Source organism: Artemia sp. Qi Xiang Cuo, chromosome 4 (assembly GCF_049724085.1).
Source record: "Artemia sp. Qi Xiang Cuo chromosome 4, ASM4972408v1, whole genome shotgun sequence".
NCBI lineage: Eukaryota > Metazoa > Arthropoda > Branchiopoda > Anostraca > Artemiidae > Artemia > Artemia sp. Qi Xiang Cuo.
In genome coordinates this window covers 33,048,971-33,069,998 of record NC_142797.1, presented here as the reverse complement: position 1 = coordinate 33,069,998, position 21,028 = coordinate 33,048,971, and the positions used below count along the sequence as shown (strand labels likewise).

Sequence of the window (21,028 nt, the reverse complement as noted above, 5' to 3'; positions counted from 1 at the left end):
CTGAAATCTACTGAAACCTAGTTCTCGGAAGGTCCTTATGTTATTTTTTATTATTATTAAACAATTTCAATTAAATAAACGCGAATATTCAAAGAAAAAGAAGACATTTAAATGAAATCTACTGAAACCTAGATCTCGGAAGGTTATTGTGTTATTTTTTATTATCATTAAACAATTTCAATCAAATAAACGAGAATATTCAATGAAAAAGAAGACATATAACTGAAATCTACTAAATTCTAGTTCCCGGATGGTCATTATATTATTTATTATTTCTATTGACCAATTTAAATCAAATAAACGAGAATATCCAACGAAAAAGATGGCGTTTAACTGAAATATCCTGTATTCTTGATCTCGGAATTCTAATTCTGTTATTAGAGGTCATTGTGTTATTTTTTATTATTATTGACCAAAGTAAATTAAATTAACGATAACATTCAAAGAAAATTAAGACGTTTATGCGTGATCAACTGATGTATAGTTTTCAGAAGGTCATTATGTAATCTTTTTATTATTATTAAAAAATTTCAAGCAAATAAACGAGAATATTCAAAAAAAAGGAAGACATTTAACTGAAATCTACTTAAACCTAGATCCCGGAAGCTATCCCGGAAGATACACAAAAAACGGGAGACACATCAGTGCTACAAGAAGGAAAAAATCATTTACTTTGTTGTTCAAGGAGGGGGACTGTAATTTCTCTGTACAAGGTTTCCAGTAGTGGGGCCATAATACATTCTATGACAGCCCTGTCCCTTTTCCTATGAGAGCCCTCTGACGTCACGCGACACACCTGCTTCTAGGCAACATTCCAGCCCTTGGCAAGAGTTCAAAGGTTAGGTCAAGTAGCACACCCTTTTTTCCCTGTTTCTAGGCAAAATTTCCAAGCGTTTCAACTACTTGGAGAGTGGTCCGTATAATACACAAGTTTGAATAATAAGCTCCTAACCCCTCACCCATGTTTCTAGCGCATGTCCTCTGACGTCACGATGCACACCCCTGTTTCAAGCGCATGTTACAACATGTGCCACACCCTCGCCTTTAAATGGTCAGATAAGTGGATCTACCAGACCCTCACACCTGCACAGTGTAGTCATCTGTTCTATTAAAGAGAACAGATATGACAATACTACATGAATCACCCCCCTGGACTCCAATGACGTCATACGAATTACCCTGTTTCAAAATGACAGGTCTAATATGCATGACTTTTGCGTAATTTTGCGTAACCCTACCACAGGAACCCATGGGAGAATCCCCGCTTGTAACGTAACGACACCCAAAACCCCCAAAGCATTTTTATTTCATTAACTTAATGACGCAACACACTTTATGTAAGATCGGCGCAACCATCACTGCCAGATAATACTATTTTGACATTTTTCGCCCAAAAGCCTTTGTTTTTCGGCGTTTCACTTTTCGCTCGAAACACCATTCATTTTTTTTTTCTTGAGTTCTTGACCCCGCCAGAACTCGAAAGGTCATTCCCTTCCAATGGTAGAATGCTCCAAGCACGTCGTCCATGAAACCTTTGCCAATATTTTTTATCTTGAACCATATTCTAAAAATAAACTATTGCACGACACCTGAGATCCCCCATTTGTTGGCACTCACTAGAACGACGTGTTTACATCGAAAACTTGGCACGCACTTGGAAAACATCTATTTCCAGGGGACATTTGTTCTCAAAATACTAATAAAGGGGAAATGCGTGTCTTACTTGTGCTAAAGACTACATCTTAAAAACAGAGATGCTGTAAATGAAAACAAATTGATTAGCAATAAAACATAAAAAAGACAGCTGAAAGACGCGACAAAAAATAAAAGATGAAAATGTCATATTATTCTATACGCAAATAAGAACCATCTATTATAGAAAACCGGGGCTTCAAGCCTGCAACCCCAGAGGGTGGGGAGGGGGCAGTGATATTAGATGCAATTTAAACCATATTAAGAGCTTTTAAGGAAATACCCCTTTTTCATTAAGATAAATTCATGGATATTTCACAATATCCTATAAATATATTCAGGCTCCCACCTAGAAGCATTCATTTTCAGAGGATGCATTGATAATGGATGTAGTTTTTTAGGCGTTATTGCGAATTTAAAATGAAAAAGAATGACATGCCTAATTTAAGAAAAGATGAAAGGAGAGGACTCCAGGGGAGGGGGACCGTCTGTGGGGGAGGATATTCAAGCGTACATTTATTTTTATCCAGCCTCCATCCACTAAGGTACCGACCTGCTCGCCTCCGAGGAAGTGTCCAATCTCTCCGAGCGGTTTTTCCCAGCCCGACAGAACCCCAGAGCAAATTTTTTAAGCAAAAATATGAGGGAGTGGATCATAATATACACAAAAAGAACCATGTATTATAGAAAACCGAGACTTCTTGCCTGAAACCCAGGAGGATAAGAAGGAGAGGAGTGATATTAGATGCAAATTTAAGACATATTAAGAGCTTTTAAGAAAATACCCCTTTTCCCCCTTTTTCATTAAGATAAATTCATGGATATTTCACAATATCCTAACAATATTTTCCAGCTCCTACCTAGTAGCATTCATATTCAGAAGATGCATTGATAATAGATATAGTTTTTAGGCGTTATTGCGGGTTCAAAATGATAAAGAATAATATGCCTAATTTAAGGAAAGACGAAGGGAGAGGACTCCAGGGGAGGGGGAACCGTCTGTAGGGGGGGGGGAGAATCAAGCGTACATTTATTGTTATCCAGCCTCCATCCACTAAGGTACCAATCTGCTCGCTTCTCACCTCTGAGGAAGTCTCCAATCACCCCGAGTGGTTTGTCCCAGCCCGACATATCCCCAGGGAAAATTTTTCAGCAAAAAGATGAGGGAGGGGATCATAATTTACACAAAAGAACCGTGTATTACATAAGATCGAGACTTCTAGCCTGAAACCCAGGAGGATAAGAAGGAGGGGAGTGATATTAGATGCAAATTTAAGACATGTTTAGAGCTTTTAAGGAAATACCCCTTTTTCATTAAGATAAATTTATGGATGTTTCACAATATCCTAACAATATTTTCCAGCTCCCACCTAGTAGCCTTCATTTTCAGAGGATGCATTAATAATATATGTAGGTTTTTAGGCGTTATTGTGGTTTTAAAAGGATAAAGAAGAACATGCCTAATTTAATGAAAGACAAAGGGAGGGGACTCCAGGGGAGGGTGAACCATCTGTGGGGGAGGAGATTCAAGCGTACATTTTTTTCATCCAGCCTTCATCCACTAAGGTACCGACCTGCTCGCTGATCGTCTCGGGGGAAGTGTCCAGTTCCACTGAACGGCTTCTTTTAGCCCAGGGTACATTTTCACCAAAATAACAAAATACACAAAGGGTGGAAATTCTTGTCCCAGCCCACCCTGTGCGCTGTGGGGGAGTTTGGTCTGTGTCTAATCTTTTGGGGGGGACAAAATCCCGCCATCCTACGTGCAGGGGGGAGTTTGGTCTATGTCTACTCATTCTTTGGACTAATACCGGGCTTCGGCTAGGCGATAAAAGAAGCTGAAAAACACTATTGCTCGAGATAACATAAAATGTAGTAATAACAGGAAAATTATCATATAATTTCTACGGCAACCCTCTAAAATCAGACCATCCCTGTTTCTAGCACTCAGCTGGCAAGATTCATGCCCTGGCATAATTCCCACCCTGACAAAATTCCAGCCATTGATACATTGTGTTTCAGGAAGACCCCCTGGATTTCCCGTGATTATGTCTAATATGAATGATGCAAGTGTATCTCAAAAACAAGACTAAAAAGACCCCATGGAACTCCAGCATGCCACATACACATGTTTATTTCTTATTAACAGCGATGTATATGTTAAGCAAAGATACCTAATGGGAGAGCTTGGAAGACGATCTTGCGAGAAGGGCAGATGTCCAAACCGATAAAAAGTACTGATTCCAGCTCCCACCTAGAAGCATTCATTTTCAGAGGATGCATTGATAATGGATGTAGTTTTTTAGGCGTTATTGCGACTTTAAAATGAAGAAGTATGGCATGCCTAATTTAAGAAAAGATGAAAGGAGAGGACTCCAGGGGAGGGGGGACAATCTGGGGGGGAGGATATTCAAGCGTACATTTATTTTTATCCAGCCTCCATCCACTAAGGTACCGACCTGCTCGCCAGGCGATAAAAGAAGCTGAAAAACACTTTTGCTCGAGATAACATAAAATGTAGTAATAACAGGGAAATTATCATATAATTTCTACGGCAACCCTCTAGAATCAGACTATCCCTGTTTCTAGCGCTCAGCTAGCAAGATTCATGCCCTGGCAAAATTCCCACCCTGACAAAATTCCAGCCATTGATACATTGTGTTTCAGGAAGACCCCCTGGATTTCCCGTGATTATGTCTAATATGAATGATGCAAGTGTATCTAACAAACAAGACTAAATGGACCCCATGGAACTCCAGCATGCCACATGCACATGTTTATTGCGTATTAACAGCGATGTATATGTTAAGCAAAGATATCTAATGTGAGAGCTTGGAAGATGATCTTGCGAGAAGGGCAGATGTCCTAACCGATAAAAAGTACCGATTCCAGCTCCCACCTAGAAGCTTTCATTTTCAGAGGATGCATTGATAATAGATGTAGTTTTTTAGGCGTTATTGCGACCTTAAAATGAAAAAGAATGACATGCCTAATTTAAGGAAAGACGAAGGGAGAGGACTCCAGGGGAGGGGGGACCTGTCTGTGGGGGAGGATATTCAAGCGTACATTTATTGTTATCCTGTCTCCATCCACTAAGGTACCGACCTGCTCACTGCTCGCCTCCAAGGAAGTGTCCAATCCCCCCGAGTGGTTTTTCCCAGCCTGACACACCCCCAGGGCAAATTTTTTCAGCAAAAGTAGGAAGGAGGGAATTATAATATACACGAAAGGAACCGTGCATTTTAGAAAACCGTGACTCCTAGTCTGAAACCCAGGAGGATAAGAAGGAGGGGAGTGATATTAGATGCAAATTTAAGACATATTAAGAGCTTTTAAGAAAATACCCCTTTTCCCCCTTTTTCATTAAGATAAATTCATGTATATTTCACAATATCCTAACAATATTTTCCAGCTCCTACCTAGTAGCATTCATATTCAGAAGATGCATTGATAATAGATGTAGATTTTTAGGCGTTATTGTGGCTTTAAAATGATAAAGAATAACATGCCTAATTTAAGGAAAGAAGAAGGGAGAGGACTCCAGGGGAGGGGGAACTGTCTGTGGGGGAGGAGATTCAAGCATACATTTATTGTTATCCAGCCTCCACCCACTAAGGTACCAACCTGCTCACTGGTCGCCTCTGAGGAAGTCCCCAATCACCCCGAGTGGTTTGTCCCAGCCCGACACATCCCCAGGGTAAATTTTTTCAGCAAAAATATGAAGGTGGGGGTCATAATATACACAAAAAGAACCGTGTATTATAGAAAACCGAGACTTCTAGCCTGAAACCCAGGAGGATAAGAAGTGATATTAGATGTAAATTTAACACATGTTAAGAGCTTTTAAGGAAATACCCCTTTTTCATTAAGATAAATTCATCGATATTTCACAATATCCTAACAATATTTTCCAGCTCCCACCTAGTAGCCTTCATTTTCAGAGGATGTATTGATAATATATGTAGGTTTTTAGGCGTTATTGTGACTTTAAAAGGATAAAGAAGAACATACCTAATTTAAGGAAAGACAAAGAGAGGGGACTCCAGGGGAGGGGGAACCATCTGGGGGGGGGAGGAGATTCAAGCGTACATTTTTTGTCATCCAGCCTCGATTCACTAAGGTACCGACCTGCTCGCTGATCGCCTCGGGGGAAGTTTCCAGTTCCGCTGAACGGTTTCTCTTAGCCCAGGGTACATTTTCACCAAAATAACAAAATACACAAAGGGTGGAAATTCTTGTCCCAGCCCACCCTTTGCGCTGTGGGGGAGTTTGGTCTGTGTCTACTCGTTTTGGGGGGACAAAATCCCGCCATCCTACGCGCAGGGGGGAGTTTGGTCTATGTCTACTCATTCCTTGGACTAATACCGGGCTTCGGCTAGGCAATAAAAAGAAGCTGAAAAACGCTATTGCTCGAGATAACATAAAATATAGTAATAACAGGGAAATTATTATATAATTTCTACGGTAACCCTCTAAAATCAGACCATCCCTGTTTCTAGCGCTTAGCTAGCAAGATTCATGCCCTGGCAAAACTCTCACCCTGGCAAAATTCTAGTCATTGATACATTGTTTTTCTGGAAGACCCCCTGGATTTCCCGTGATTAGGTCTAATATGAATGATGCAAGTGTATCTTACAAACAAGACTAAAAGGACCCCATGGAACTCCAGCATGCCACATACACATGTTTATTGCGTATTAACAGCGATGTATATGTTAAGCAAAGATACCTAATGGGAGAGCTTGGAAGATGATCTTGCGAGAAGGGCAGATGTCCAAACCAATAAAAAGTATACTTATTGTCTAGTGCGGAATTGTGCTACGACCCTGTTTTCACACTAACATCAGCTCTCCACATGACATCCCCCCCCCCACCTTGAAAACAGAGAAGTATCTCCCCTTTCTTTGCTAGTGTTTGATGCTCTAAGCATTTCACCTCACAATGTCACACTATTACTGCCCCTGTGACACACCACTGTCATCACCCCTCCCCCTAAAAAAAAATACTTTTCAGTCATTTCTCGTTAAAAATTTTATTTTTAACTCATTCATTCGGCTTTTTGCAAGCAATTCACCCTACAGTACCACACTATAAGTACTCTCTAGAATCCCTACAACACCTTCCATCATCATTGTAAGCGTCCATTAACATTTGAAGCACAGACACACGCACACACACACACAAAAAATAACACACCAACACAAAAAAAAACACACACACACACAAACTAAATAACACGAACACAAAAAACACACAAACAAAAAACACACAAACAAAACACACACAAACACACACACACACACAAAACACACTCACACACACACAGAAGACACACACACACACACACACACATACAGGCACAAAAAAACACACGCACACACAAAAACACAAACAAGAAAAACAAAAAACAAAAAACACACACACACACAAACACACAAACAAACACACACAAAAAACACAAAAACACCCGCACACACAGACACGCACACACACAAACTCACACACACACACACACACACACAGACAACACTCACGCACACACACACACACACACACACACACACACAAAACACACAAACGCACACACAAAACACAAACACACACACAAAAAACCACACACACATACACACAAACATAAACAATAACACACAAAAAAAAACACACGCACACACACAAACAAAAACACACACATACACACGAACACGAAACACATACACACAACAAAACACACGAGCACAAAACACACACAAAAAAACATACACACAAAAACACTGACACGCACTCACACACACAAACACCAACAGACCCAAAACTAAAAACACACAAATACAAAAAAACAAACACACACAAAAGGAATCAGACACACACACAAACCATCGGCCAATCGCTAACAAACCGATAGATACACACACAAACAAACACACAAACAAATACAAACACACACACATACACACACACACACACACATACACACACACACACACACACACACACACACACACACACACACACACACACACACACACACACACACACACACACACACACACACACACACACACACACACACACACACACACACACACACACACACACACACACACACACACACACACACACACACACACACACACACACACACACACACACACACACACACACACACACACACACACACACACACACACACACACACACACACACACACACACACACACACACACACACACACACACACACACACACACACACACACACACACACACACACACACATATATACACACATATATACATATACATACACACACACATACACACACCCATTCACACACATACATATACACACACCTACGCACACACACACACACACACACACATACACACACCAGAATACACACACAAACACAAACACACAAAAATATCCACACATACATAAAAATACACACACAAAAAAACATACAAACAAACATGTAAACACAAAGAAAACACACACACACAAAAAAGACACACACACAAAAACACGCACACGCAGACACAAAAAAACACACACACAAACACATAAACACGCAAACACAAAAGAAACAAATACACACACACACAAACATACACACACTTTTTTTCATTGAAATGTTACACTTGGATTATTTTCATGGCGTGGTGGCTTGTCACTGCTGCACTTTGTTGATCTTTTAAGGTCCAATTCAGAATTTTTTCGTTGAAATGTAAAGCTTGGAATATTCTCGTAGCGTTTTGGCTTGTCACTGCTACACTTTGTTGATCTTTTAAGGTTCACTTTTGAAAGTTTTTTAAATTGAAGTGTAAGACATCTTTGTTGAAATGTAACACTTGGAATATTTTCGTAGCGTTGTGGCTTATCATTGCTACACTTTGTTGATCTTTTAAGGTTCACTTTGGAAAGTCTTAAACTGAAGTGTAAGACTTGGAATATTTTCGTAGTAATTCGCCATATCACTGCTACACTGTTGATGTTTCAAAGCTCTTTTCGGAATTTTTAGTTGAAATGAGAGACTTGGAATATTTTCATAGTGTTATTTTATGATTTACCTTGTCACTACTACAGTCTGTTGACGTTTTAACTCAACCAAATATAATTTTCTCCATTTTTGCGTTAAACATACAAGCTCTTTGAACCAATACCGTCATTGGTTAAACCAGCTGGTGGACACAAAAAAAGTCGTAAAGGCTCTACTCTCCATTTAAAATATGTGACACAGATCAAAAACCACGCAATATTTATACTCTGCCTTCGCGCACTTGCGATTTTAATGTACACATCAATATGAGCCTATAGCAACTGAACTAAGCTGTGACGACACGGCTCAGAGTCTTTGCGTACGATATGAAATATGTGTCATGTTTAGAAAAAGAAGTCGCTGCTGTATATTCTCTCTATTGTGCTTCTCTAGAACCAAGAACCACAATATGAGTATATATGAACAGCAGCAAAAAGTTTGTTTAAAAATTACACCTATCATAGCGTGCTGACTGAGAAGTTCCCAATACGTCACTGCTATAGTTTCAGCTGCTTTTTGGTATTCAATCAGATCACAGCATATTTAATCCGTTAAGCATTTGTCATTGCGTGTGTGCGAAGAGGCGGAGCCATAAAGAGAGGTCTAGACTGATATGTGTAAAAATCTTTAATGGGGAATATAGGACTTTTCGCTACTGTTCATATATACTCATACTGTGTCTACAACAGTTTATTTACCAGGAGTTTTCGCTTATACTATATTATATTACGACACAGAAAACTTCACTTTTCTATGAAGAGCCTGAATGTGTTGCAAAAAATTGCTTCAATGCAGCACTATCACATGCTTAAAAAACTTCAGACGGAGCAGAGATTCGAGAAAAGCTTATCAATGAACTTATATATATACATGATATCAAAAAAACTAAACAAGAGTCTCAGCTTACGTCGATCCAACTCCACTGTCTTTTGAAAAGCTGCAGCTTGATGTATTGTCCCTGGAATGCTTCAATAGGCCAGAAGCACCAAAAAACACTAGCGACATTTTTCAAATTGAGCTGATCCCTTCAAAATATGTTGATAAAGAAAATTTAAAGCTCGGACCAAAAGTAATTTACTATGTAGCAATCAAGGTTATTTCAGATCTTTTAACTGCAGAGCAGCCGCAGCTGGTTCAAGAAAATTTCCAGTGGGCACAAGCGACCAGTGGTCACTTGTCAATTTTAGGATGAAACATTGTTATTAGTATTTTATACTTCACTGTTAGATTTTGTACCACTGAACCATTGACTGGTTGCTTTTTAAGCGCATGTGTTTTGTTTTTGAAGCTGGTCTTTCATTAAATGAGCCGGTGCCGCAAAAAACGTGCTCCTAATCTAAAATAGCTCTTGGTATGTAAGCCACTTCGGCGTGGATACCGTAACGCTAGATTTCTCACAATAAATGGGTCACAAAAGCATGGATTGTAGCACTTTTTAGGTCAAAACGTTATATTTTATATTTCATATTTCACATATCTATATTTATATCATCAAAAAGCACTTTCTTTGGCTCTATTGTCACACGTTAACAACTTTGGCAACTTTGCGGCAACAACAACACGAACAGCACTGCGAAACAACATCTTCGACTGATGCAGCAACGCTGTCGCTTTGAAGAACAACAAGCCAACAATGGGTTTTTAATAGAGTTTACATCTCCATTTACATCCCGGAAAGACTCAAAGATGTACCACAGAATACGATCAAATGCTACTGGCCTTAACAGCCAAACTTATCTCTATCAAAACACAACCATTCCAACAGTAATCAGCCCTCTTTGCCGCCTATGTCAAACCTATGATGAAACCATCAACCATGTTCTTTTTGGTTGCCCTGTGGCAACTCTCAACCATAAAAAAGAATGGCTAACTCTATCTGCTATATTCAAGCACCTCAAGCTAACCCCTAATATTGACCAACTAACACAAAGCAGACACTCTTCAACTGATGATGCTGAATTGTTCAAAGCTGTCTTTAACTGCCTAAATATAGGTGGTTTCATCAATGATGTATAAAGCCTATTATTGAATAATAATAGTCTAATCTCTATATTTGATTTCCCAGGACACCCCTGACATAATCATACAATACGAAAAAGGTTAAATGGATTCATCCGAAGCCTATAATTGAAGAAGAAGAAGAAGAGTTGGATAGTATATGTCTTCTTTATGAAATTCTAGTGCATCAGAAATAAATCAGGAGAAAATTTATATGTAGGACTTTATTCTTACTGTTGTATAATTGAAAATTGTATTAAAAAGCTATATGCATGACTTTATTTAGGTTGCTCCATAATAGTATCAAGTGGGCAGTAAAATGTCTTCAGCATGACATTCTAGTGTATCATATAGCCTAGGCTCTATATAAAGAGAAAACCTAAAAAATTATCTGTTTGACTATTTAGGTTGCTCTATAATTGTACAAGGTATAAAAAGTCATGTAGCCTATATAACTTTGACTTAAGCAGGGGATACCACCAGATGACTAATTTGACAGTGTATATATATACAAATCTTGAATTTGCCAACCAACCAACCAGTATTTTAAGCCTAGGAATCCAGCTGGACATAAGTAAACATATTAAGAAAACAATTCTTGGTAAATATCTACCAAATCATATTATTGAGTTAGGCTAGGACTAAAGTGAATACATCATTCAATGCCTTTTTTTATACTGATACCAAATATAATAAGCATTTCTATCAGAAATGAATTTCAGCCCCCCCTCCCTTATATATGCCAATTCAGGGTTAGGTTAGGTTAGGTATAGCCTATATAGGTGGGGGGGGGCTGAAATTTATTTCCAATAGAAATGCTTATTATATTCGTAATCAGCATAAAAAAAGGCATCAAATAGTGTATTCACTTTATTACTAACTCAATAATATGATTTGGTAGATATTTACCCAATTCTTACTTGATAATATGCAGAACAATCCTAGTTAACACATTTAGCAGGGGGAGAGCCTTAATCTTCACTTCTATCCTTGTTTTTCCAGTTTTTCTAAGAAATTCATGAATTTTTTGGAACCTATAGGCTATTTACACAGAATATATACCCCCATCCCCTAATGTGCAAATATATACCCAGAATTGCATCCTGAATCTAAACATTCATTTGCATTACAAATGAACTTTACTCCCATATTAGCCATGTGGTGGATGTCCACTTAAGCAGCTTTTCAATACTAGGCTATAATGAATAAAAGTCACATGTATACTGTTTTTGTTTTCTCTAGGACAATATAAGGTAGTTTTGTGATAGTACAAAGTACAAAAAGTCAGATTTATGTTTTTTTTATTGCTTTCTCTATACAGATAAGGGGCAGCATAATTTCTTCTGGATGACATTTTGATACACCATCCCTTGTTCTTTGTTTTTCTATACAGAAGGCCTGTTTTTTCACTCATCAATGTGCTAAGATCTTACATCTTTAGTCAGAAAATGTTTAAAAGTGAAATCTTTGAACTAAGATCTTATATCTTTTGTTGTTTTTATGCAAACGTCTTTCATCATTCTGCTCTGACCAGTGGTTTGAGAACAACAATGAGTATATCATCAAAGTTCTCTCATCATTGTTCTATATGGCAGAACAGTGGCGTTCTTCAAACTTTTTGCTAACATCAGTGAGCTGTAAGACCTTAGAACAAAGATGAGTTAAAAAACAATAATCTTTGCAGAAAGATGCAAGATCTTAGTGCTAAAAAAAAGCCCTAGAATAATTGGTAAATTTCTAGGTGGCACTATAATTTAGCTAGGATAAAAGTGAAAACATCGTTTGATGCCTTTTTTATGCTCCTTCATAATACAATAATTGCTTCTGTTGCAAATTGTATCTTGAGCCTGTAAAGGGGCCCTGAAGGTATTTTATATGAATTATGAAAGATCATAAAAAAAGCATCAAATGATGTTTTCATTTTCATCCTATCTAAATTATATGGCACACTTCATATTTACCATGAACTTTACTGCCCACCCCCCTAATGTAAAAATATATACCCTGAATTTTTGATGGCAATGTTTTTAATTGCAAAATTCAGTGCTGTTTTTGTCAACAGCATTTGAAAAATTTGAAATGGTAGGAAAGAATTTGAATTGAAAGTGGTAAATTTTTTGCTGTTCACATTATTGACTTACAAATAAAGTAAACATACCACTCAATGCCTTTTTGGTACTGGTGCATTATGTGGACACTAAAAAAAAAGTCAAGTTTGGTTAATGCTAATAAAATATAATAAAATAAGATGAATATATAATAGTTTAGAAACAAATTTGGGCTATATTTTTTGCACATTGGGGTTCTGGGAGGTAAAGCATAGGATATATTAAATACATTACCTAACCTAGGTACCTTTCCCCCCGCCCCCTAAACCCCAAAAAACAAAAGTTTAAGTATTTTAAACACAATGAAAAACACACTTTGCATTCCATTTCCCTATTGAAATACCCATTTGGTGGGTTTCATCTCTTATTTCCTTGATACAGTATATAGTGGTGTCTGCATAATGCACCAGTACCACTTTTTTATGCTCTTTCCAAATATAACAGCCATTTTTGTCCCAAATGAATTTTACCCCCACCCCTATATATACCAATTCAGGGTATATATTTGCATATTTGGGAGGTGGGGGTAAAGTTCGTTTCTGATGCAAATGAGAGTTAAATTTAAAGTTTACCACCACCCCTCCCCCCCCCCCTAATGTGCAAATATATACCCTGAATTGGTATATGGTTTATAGGGATGGGGGTAATTCATTTGCAACAAAAATGATTATTATATTTGTAAAGAGCACCAAAAATGGCATTTCACTTTAATTTCACTTTATTTGTTTGTCAGTAATATGAACTGCAAACAAATTACCTTGAAAATCAACTGTTTTGTCGATGTAATTTGCAAAAGAAGCAATTATTATATTATGAAAGAGCATAAAAAAGGCATCAAATGATGTTTTCACTTTCATCCCAGCTAAATTATAGTGCCACCTAGAAATTTACTAAATAATTTCTATTTTTTTAAGTTTTAATTTTGCTCCTTATTTTCAGTTGAAAAGGCTTGTTTTTTTTTTAAATTTAATTTTCTGGTACACCTACTTGTGTCTTATAGTCACCCTCAAGTTCTGTTGAGAAGTGAAGTTCAGTTAATGCTAATGAAATAAAACAAAAAATGATAAAAATATAATACTTTATCTACAAAATTATGAAAACTACAAAAAAGAATTATGGAAGTGGGGCCACCTAGAACACATTATATTAAATATGTAACCCAACCAAAATACCAACTAAATATCTAATTAAAATATAGCTACAATGTAGTTTTCCACCAAGCTAAAGCTAATATTGACTGATATAAAGACCATGAAAACTGGTTATTGTCTCATGTTCTCAATACAAGATCTTGAGTGTGGTGGCTATAAGACAAAAGCACCAATTTTCTTATCATTTCTCAAATAGTGCTCAAAAATCCATAAGACCCTAAATGACATACATAATCTTTGAAGGTCTTGTAGCAAAACTAATCTGTCAAGAAGTAATAAATGAAATTATTTTTCAATATGTAGATAATGCAAATTAATTTTTTGTTCTTGAAACAATTTTTTTTCATTTTTTTACAGTCAAGTAATTGTAATATTCCATTATGTTGTATATTTTCTACTATATGCTGATTATTGGATTACATAAACTTCTTTTAAAACATTCAAACATGACTTGGTTAATTTTCTAAAGATGGAATCAAAACATAGTTGAGAACCTCCTGGTAGTATTTTTTTTCACATCCAGCCTATGAATATTTCAGTACTTGTATGATATACACCCTACCACTCAAAGTTGTTCATTCATAGACACATTAAAGAACTGTTTTTTTTTGTTAGTTTCTTTCAGCTTATTATAAGACAAGACAAAGAAAATTCACAAAATAGATTGAAAATATATAAATCAGGCTATACGTATATGCACATTAGGGAGGGGAGTAAAGTATTTGGACAATGTGAAGTTAGAAAACAATTCTTACTACATAACATGCAGAATAATTTTACCTAACACATTAGGCATGCAGATCAGCTATACTTTCCCAACACCCCCCCCCCCCCCAATGTGCAAATATATAGCCTGAATTTGTTTCTGAAGTATTGTATTTTTATCTTACTTTGGTTTTTCATTAGGATTGAGTTTCAGAGAAACAAATTAGAAGAACTTTAGGTAGGGCATATATTATCATACAAGTACCAATATTTCCTGGTGATACAGTTGAACCCCTCCAAATTCTGTCCCAGTGAGAAAGTGAAAGTAATATTTTTTACAAAGTTTCCCAATGGGAAATTGCTCCCAGTGATAGTTTCCCCATGGAACATTTCTCCAGGTGATAATTCTCCCATGGGGAATTTTTCCTGTGGATACCCCCCCCCCCCCCCTCATGGACAAATCTTCCAGAAAATTGTAGCCCTGCTAAAAATTTCTCCCAATCATCTCCACACATAAAATGGAGTTACTAAAGAAAAAGAAGATTAAATCAAACTTTTTGTATAAATTTTGGAATATTTCCTCTTGAAAGCTCACCCCAGAAACTTTCCTTGCTGTTGAAAATACCCCTCCTCCACAGAAAATCCTCCCTCAAAAATATCTGTATACTTTCCAATAAACAATACTATATGTAAACAATGGGCAAAGTTCATAGCTTGAAGCCCTTCCCCCCAGTGTGTAGGGATCAGGTCATCCTCAAAGACATGGTTATTAGATCTTTCAACTATTCTGAACCAAATGACTATCTCAAAACTTTTGTCAGTTAACTTTGGGGGGGGGGAAAAGGTGTGGGTGGAGGGCTAGCTGCTCTCCAATATTTTGGGATGCTTAAAAATGGTACTAGAGTTTTTGATTTGTGATCAAATGAGCCCTCTCCAAATTTTCTAGGATCAATGGTTCAATACAATCACCCCTAGGAAATAAAACTATTAAACATGCATCCATGATCTTTCTTCTGGCAAAAAGAAAAATAATGTAAAATTCTAAGGTTTTGTGTATGGAGCTTGAAACTTTTACAGCTGAGTTTTCTGATGGTATGATTTTTATTAAAATTCCTTAAATTTTAAGGGGTGTTTCCCCTCTTTTTCAAAAATAAGGCAAATTTCATCAGGCTTGAAACTTTTGATATGTAAGACAAAACTTGATGAACCTTATATATTTGGAATCAGCATTGTGAGAAAATTCTTCTGATGTATATATTGGCATCAACATTCTGTTTTTTAGAGTTTTGTTACTAATGGAGTAAACCTCTCTTTAGTCACCTTTTTTTTAGTTTAATTTGTTAAAAACATAATTAAGCAGGAATGTTGACAAATGAACTAGAATGTATTAATAAAACTTACCTTGTGTAAGCAACAAGACAAGATAAAACAATAACTGATTACACAATAAAACAAATTTAGAGACAATACATACGGTACTGTAAAAGAAAAAAACAAACAAGAAAATAACCAAAGCTAAGTAATAAGTAGAGCATCCATGTTCTATTGTTAATAGTCTTCCTTAAATTCTTTCTTATTATTAATTTTAAAAACTTTTTCCACAATACAAGTTTTTCAAAGAAAAGTAAAGAGCTCCATTAAGCCAAGAATAAGCAAAAATAAAGTCAAATAATCTTCAAAGCATAAAACTACCACAAATCACAATCAATAAATAAATGAAACTCAAAATGAACAGAAATCATAGGCAGTGCAATATTGCTGCCTAAGTAAAGAGCAATTTATTTTTTTGTTTTTCTTTTTTTTTTTTTTTTTTTTCTTTTTTTTTTTAGACCAGGGTACTTTGTGTCAAAGGAGTGGTTGTAGAAACTTAAAAAGAGGCTCATTCAATAGGAAATTGAAAGGGCTAGTGCCCTTTGTAATAGTCAAGAGTGATTGGAGGGCAGCTAGTCCCCCTTCCATGCCCACCATTTCCCCAAACACATCCAATCAAAATTTTGAGATAGCCATTTTGTTCAACATAGTTGAAAAGTCTGGAAATTACATAATTAAGGATGACAACCCCCCTACAGCCCTCAGGGTAAGGGTTGTCAGTTATGCCCTTGGGGCATATAAAGTTTATATAGAAAGGATGATTGTATAAACTACAGAGGGGGTTCATTGGATTGGTAATCAGAAGTTTTAATGCCCTTTTTGAGATACAGAGTGATGGGAGGGTGGATACCCCCTCCTCATGTTGTATTTTCCCAAGTTCATCTGATAGGAATTTTGAGATGGCCATTTGTTGTTTTAGAAACCTAAAAAACAAAAACAGGTTCATTCAACTGGAAATCAAAAGGGCTACTGCCCTTCTTAATAGTTGGAAGTGATTGGAGGGCAACTAACTAACCTCCCATGCCCACCATTTCCCCAAACACATCCAATCAAAATTTTGAGATAGCCATTTTGCTTAATGTAATTAAATGGTTGGGAAATTATGTCTTTGAGGATGGTAACCCCCCAGAGCCCTTAGGGCAAGGGTTGTAATTTATACCCTGGGGGCATATAAGGTATATATAGAAAGGGTGATCATATAAACTTTGGAAGTGGCTCATTTAATTGGTAATCAGAATTTATAGAGCCCTTTTTATGATTCAGAGTGATCAGAGGGCGGATAACTCCCCCCTACAGCGTGTATTTTCCTGAAATGTATCTTATAGAAATTCTGAGATGGCCATTTGTTGTCGTAAAAACTTCGAAAAGAGCTCATTCAATTGGAAATTGAAAAGACTAGTGCCCTTGTTAATAGTCGAAAGTGATTAGAGGGCAACTAACAAGTCTGGAAATTATGTTATTAAAGAAGACAACCCCCCTACAGCCCTTAAGGCAAGGGTTGTGAGTTATGCCCTGGGGGCATATAAAGTTTATATAGAAAGGGTGATCGTATAAACTTCAGAGGGGGCTTATTGGATTGCTAATCAGAAGGTTCAGTGCCCTTTTTGAGATTCAGAGTGATGGGAGGGTAGATACCCCCTCCACATGTTGTATTTTCCCAAGTTTGTCTGATAGGAATTTTGAGATGGCTATTTGTTGTTTTAGAAATCTAAAAAAAAAACAGCTTCATTCAATTGGAAATCAAAAGGGCTAGTGCCCTTCTTAATAGTTGGAAGTGATTGGAGGGCAACTAAGTAACCTCCCATGCCCACCCTTTCCCCAAACACATCCAATCAAAATTTTGAGATAGCCATTTTGCTTAATGTAATTGAAAGGTCTGGAAATTATGTCTTTGAGGATGGTAACCCCCCAGAGCCCTCAGGGCAAGGGTTGTAATTTATGCCCTGGGGGCATATAAGGTATATATAGAAAGGGTGATCATATGAACTTTGGAGGGGCTCATTTAATTGGTCATCATAAGTTATAGAGCCCTTTTTATGATTCAGAGTGATCAGAGGGTGGCTAACTCCCCCTCCCCCCACAGCTTGTATTTTCCTGAAATGCATCTGAGAGAAATTTTGAGATGGCCAGTTGTTGTTGTAGAAACTTCGAACTGAGCTCATTTGATCGGAAATTGGAAGGGCAAGTCCCCTTTTTAATAGTTGAAAGTGTTTGGAGGGAAAATAATCCCCCTCCTATGCCTACCATTTCCCAAACACATCGAATCACGGTTTTGAGATAGCCATTTTGTTCAACGTAATTAAAACGTCCAAAAATTATGTCTTTGAGGATGACAACCCCCCACAGCCCTCAGGGCAAGGGTTGTAAGTTATGTCCTGAGGGCATATAAGAATTATATAGAAAGTGTAATTGTATAAACTTTGGAGTTGGGCTCATTGAATTGGTAATCAGAAGTTCTAGTGTCCTTTTTAAGACTGAGAGTGATCAAAAGGTGGATACCACCCACACCTCATATTTCTCTGAATTGCATCTGATAGAAATTTTGAGATGGCCATTTTTTATTGCAGAAAGTTCAAAAAAGGCTCATTTGTTTGGAAATTGAAAGGGCTAGTGCCTTTTTTAATGGTCGGTTCAAAACACACATCAAAAATGTGAAATTGATATTTAACGCCCCTTTATTTCTGGGAATATTTGTAATACTGTTATTATGAAAACAAATAGCAACATTAAACCCAAAAATGAGCAGAATTTATCCCGTAGAGGAGGGAGAATGTCCCTTCTTTATTAGGCAGCGCAATATTAGGCAGTTCTGGAAATTAAGTCTTTGAGGATGACACTCCACCCACAGCCCTCAGGGCAAGAGTTGTAAGTTATGCCCTGGGGGCATATAAGGTTTTTACAGAAAGATTGTTGTAGAAACTTCAAAAAGGGCTCATTCGATTGGAAATTGAAAGGGCTAGTGCCTTTTTTAATAGCTGAAAGTGATTGGAGGGCAACTAACCCCCTCTCACGCCCACCATTTCCCTGAACACATCCAATCAAAATTTTGAGATATCCATTTTGTTTAACGTAGTTGAATGTTCTGGAAATTATGTCTTTGAGGATGACAAACCCCCACACCCCACAGGGCAAGGATCGTAAATTATGCCCTGGGGCCATATAAGGTTTTCACGGACTGCGCTGTCATAGAAACTTCAAAAAGGGCTCATTCAGTTGGAAATCAAAAGGGCTAGTACCCTTTTTAAAGTCGAAAGTGATTGGAGGGCAACAAACCCTGTTCTCACACCCATCATTTCCCCAAACATATCCAATCAAAGTTTTGAGATAGCTATTTGTTTTCAAATGTAGTTGAAAGTTCTGGAAATAATGTCTTTGGGGATGACGCCCATCATTTCCTCAAACACATCCATTCAAAATTTTGATATAGCCATTTTGCTCAACGTAGTTGAAAGTTCTGGAAATTAGGTCTTTGAGGATAACCCCCCCCCCCCCACAACCCTCCGGGCAAAGGCTGTATGCTATGCCCTGGGGGCATACAAGGTTTTATAGAAAGTGTTGTTGTAGAAACTTCAGAAAGGGCTCATTTGATTGGAAATTGAAAGGGCTAGTGCTCTTTTTAATAGTCAAAAGGGATTGGAGGACAACTTACCCCCTTCTCATGCCCACCATTTCCCCAAACACATTCAATCAAAATTTTGAGATAGCCATTTTGTTCAACGTAGTTGAAAGGTCCATAAATTATGTCTTTGAGGATGAAAAACCCCCAACAGCCCCCAGGGCAAAAGTTTCAGGTTATACCCTGGGGGCATATAAAGTTTTTTATAGAAAGCGTGGACGTAGAAACTCCAAAAAAAGGGTCATTCAATTGGGAATTCAGAGGGTGAATGCTCCCCATGCCCATCATTTCCCCAAAAAATTCCAATCAACATTTTGATTTAAGGTTTTTATAGAAAGTTTTATTGTAGAAGCTTCAAAAAGGGCTCATTTGATTGGAAATTGAGAGGACTAGTGCCTTTCTTATCAGTCGAAAGATATCGGAGGGCAAATGCTCCCCCTCCCACGCTCATTATTTCCTCAAACACTTCCAATCAAAATTTTGAGATAGCCATTTTGTGCAATGTATTTAAAAGGTCTGGAAATTATGTCTTTGAGGATAAAAAATCACCCCAGCCCTCAAGGCAAGGGTTGCAAGTTATGACCTGGGGGCATATAAGGTTTTTATAGAAAGTATGGTCATATAAACTTTGGAGCGGGCTCATTGGATTGTTAATCAGACACACTAGTGCTCTTTTTAAGAGTCAAAGTGATCGGAGGACAGCTACCACCCCCCCCCCCCCCCGCCCACACACACACAGGTTGTTTAGTCCTGAAATGCATCTAATAGAAATTTTGAGATAGCCATTCTGTTCAAAATAGTCTAAATATCATACAGCAAGACTTTTGAGGGTTGAAATAAACCCCAGAGATTAGGGGCAAGGGTTGTAAGTTATGCCCAGGGGGTATTTAAGGTTTTTACCGAAGGGATGGTTGATTAACTTTAGAAGAGGCTTAGTCTTTTTCCCTGAAAAAGACTATGTCAATATAAAACAAGTAGAAATTAATTTAAAAAAACTTTTTCCACAAAACAATTTTTTAAAAACAAGTAAAGAACTCTATTAAACCAAAAATGAACAAAAATAGAATCAAATAATCTACCAAGCATACAACTAACACAAATCAGTATCAATAAATAAATGAAACCTAAAACAAACAGAAATTAAAATAAATAACAGAGTCAAACTCAAAATGAGCAGAAATTAATGTGAGTAGGGTTCTAAAACCCTATGCTTTCTAAAAGCCTTTACTTTGCACTTTACTGGAAAAATTCTTTTAAATGTTTTCATTTTTATAATTTTAAGAAATCAAAAATTAACTAAGATTTTAAGGAATAAATATGAGCATATGTATATTAAACTGACAAAGCACAT

At 37.2% G+C, this 21,028-nt stretch overlaps 1 protein-coding gene across 2 annotated transcripts in view; it reads left to right on the top strand.

Moving 5' to 3' along the window:
* The first annotated feature begins 10,871 nt into the window (after positions 1-10,871).
* Cyfip (Cytoplasmic FMR1-interacting protein Sra-1) overlaps positions 10,872-21,028 on the top strand; it is a 176,248-nt gene continuing 166,091 nt past the window's right edge. For both annotated transcript variants that reach the window (XM_089088237.1, XM_089088236.1), the window contains exon 1: positions 10,872-10,942. The gene's annotated coding sequence lies outside the window, so the exon portion shown is untranslated. The remainder of the gene's footprint in view (positions 10,943-21,028) is intronic.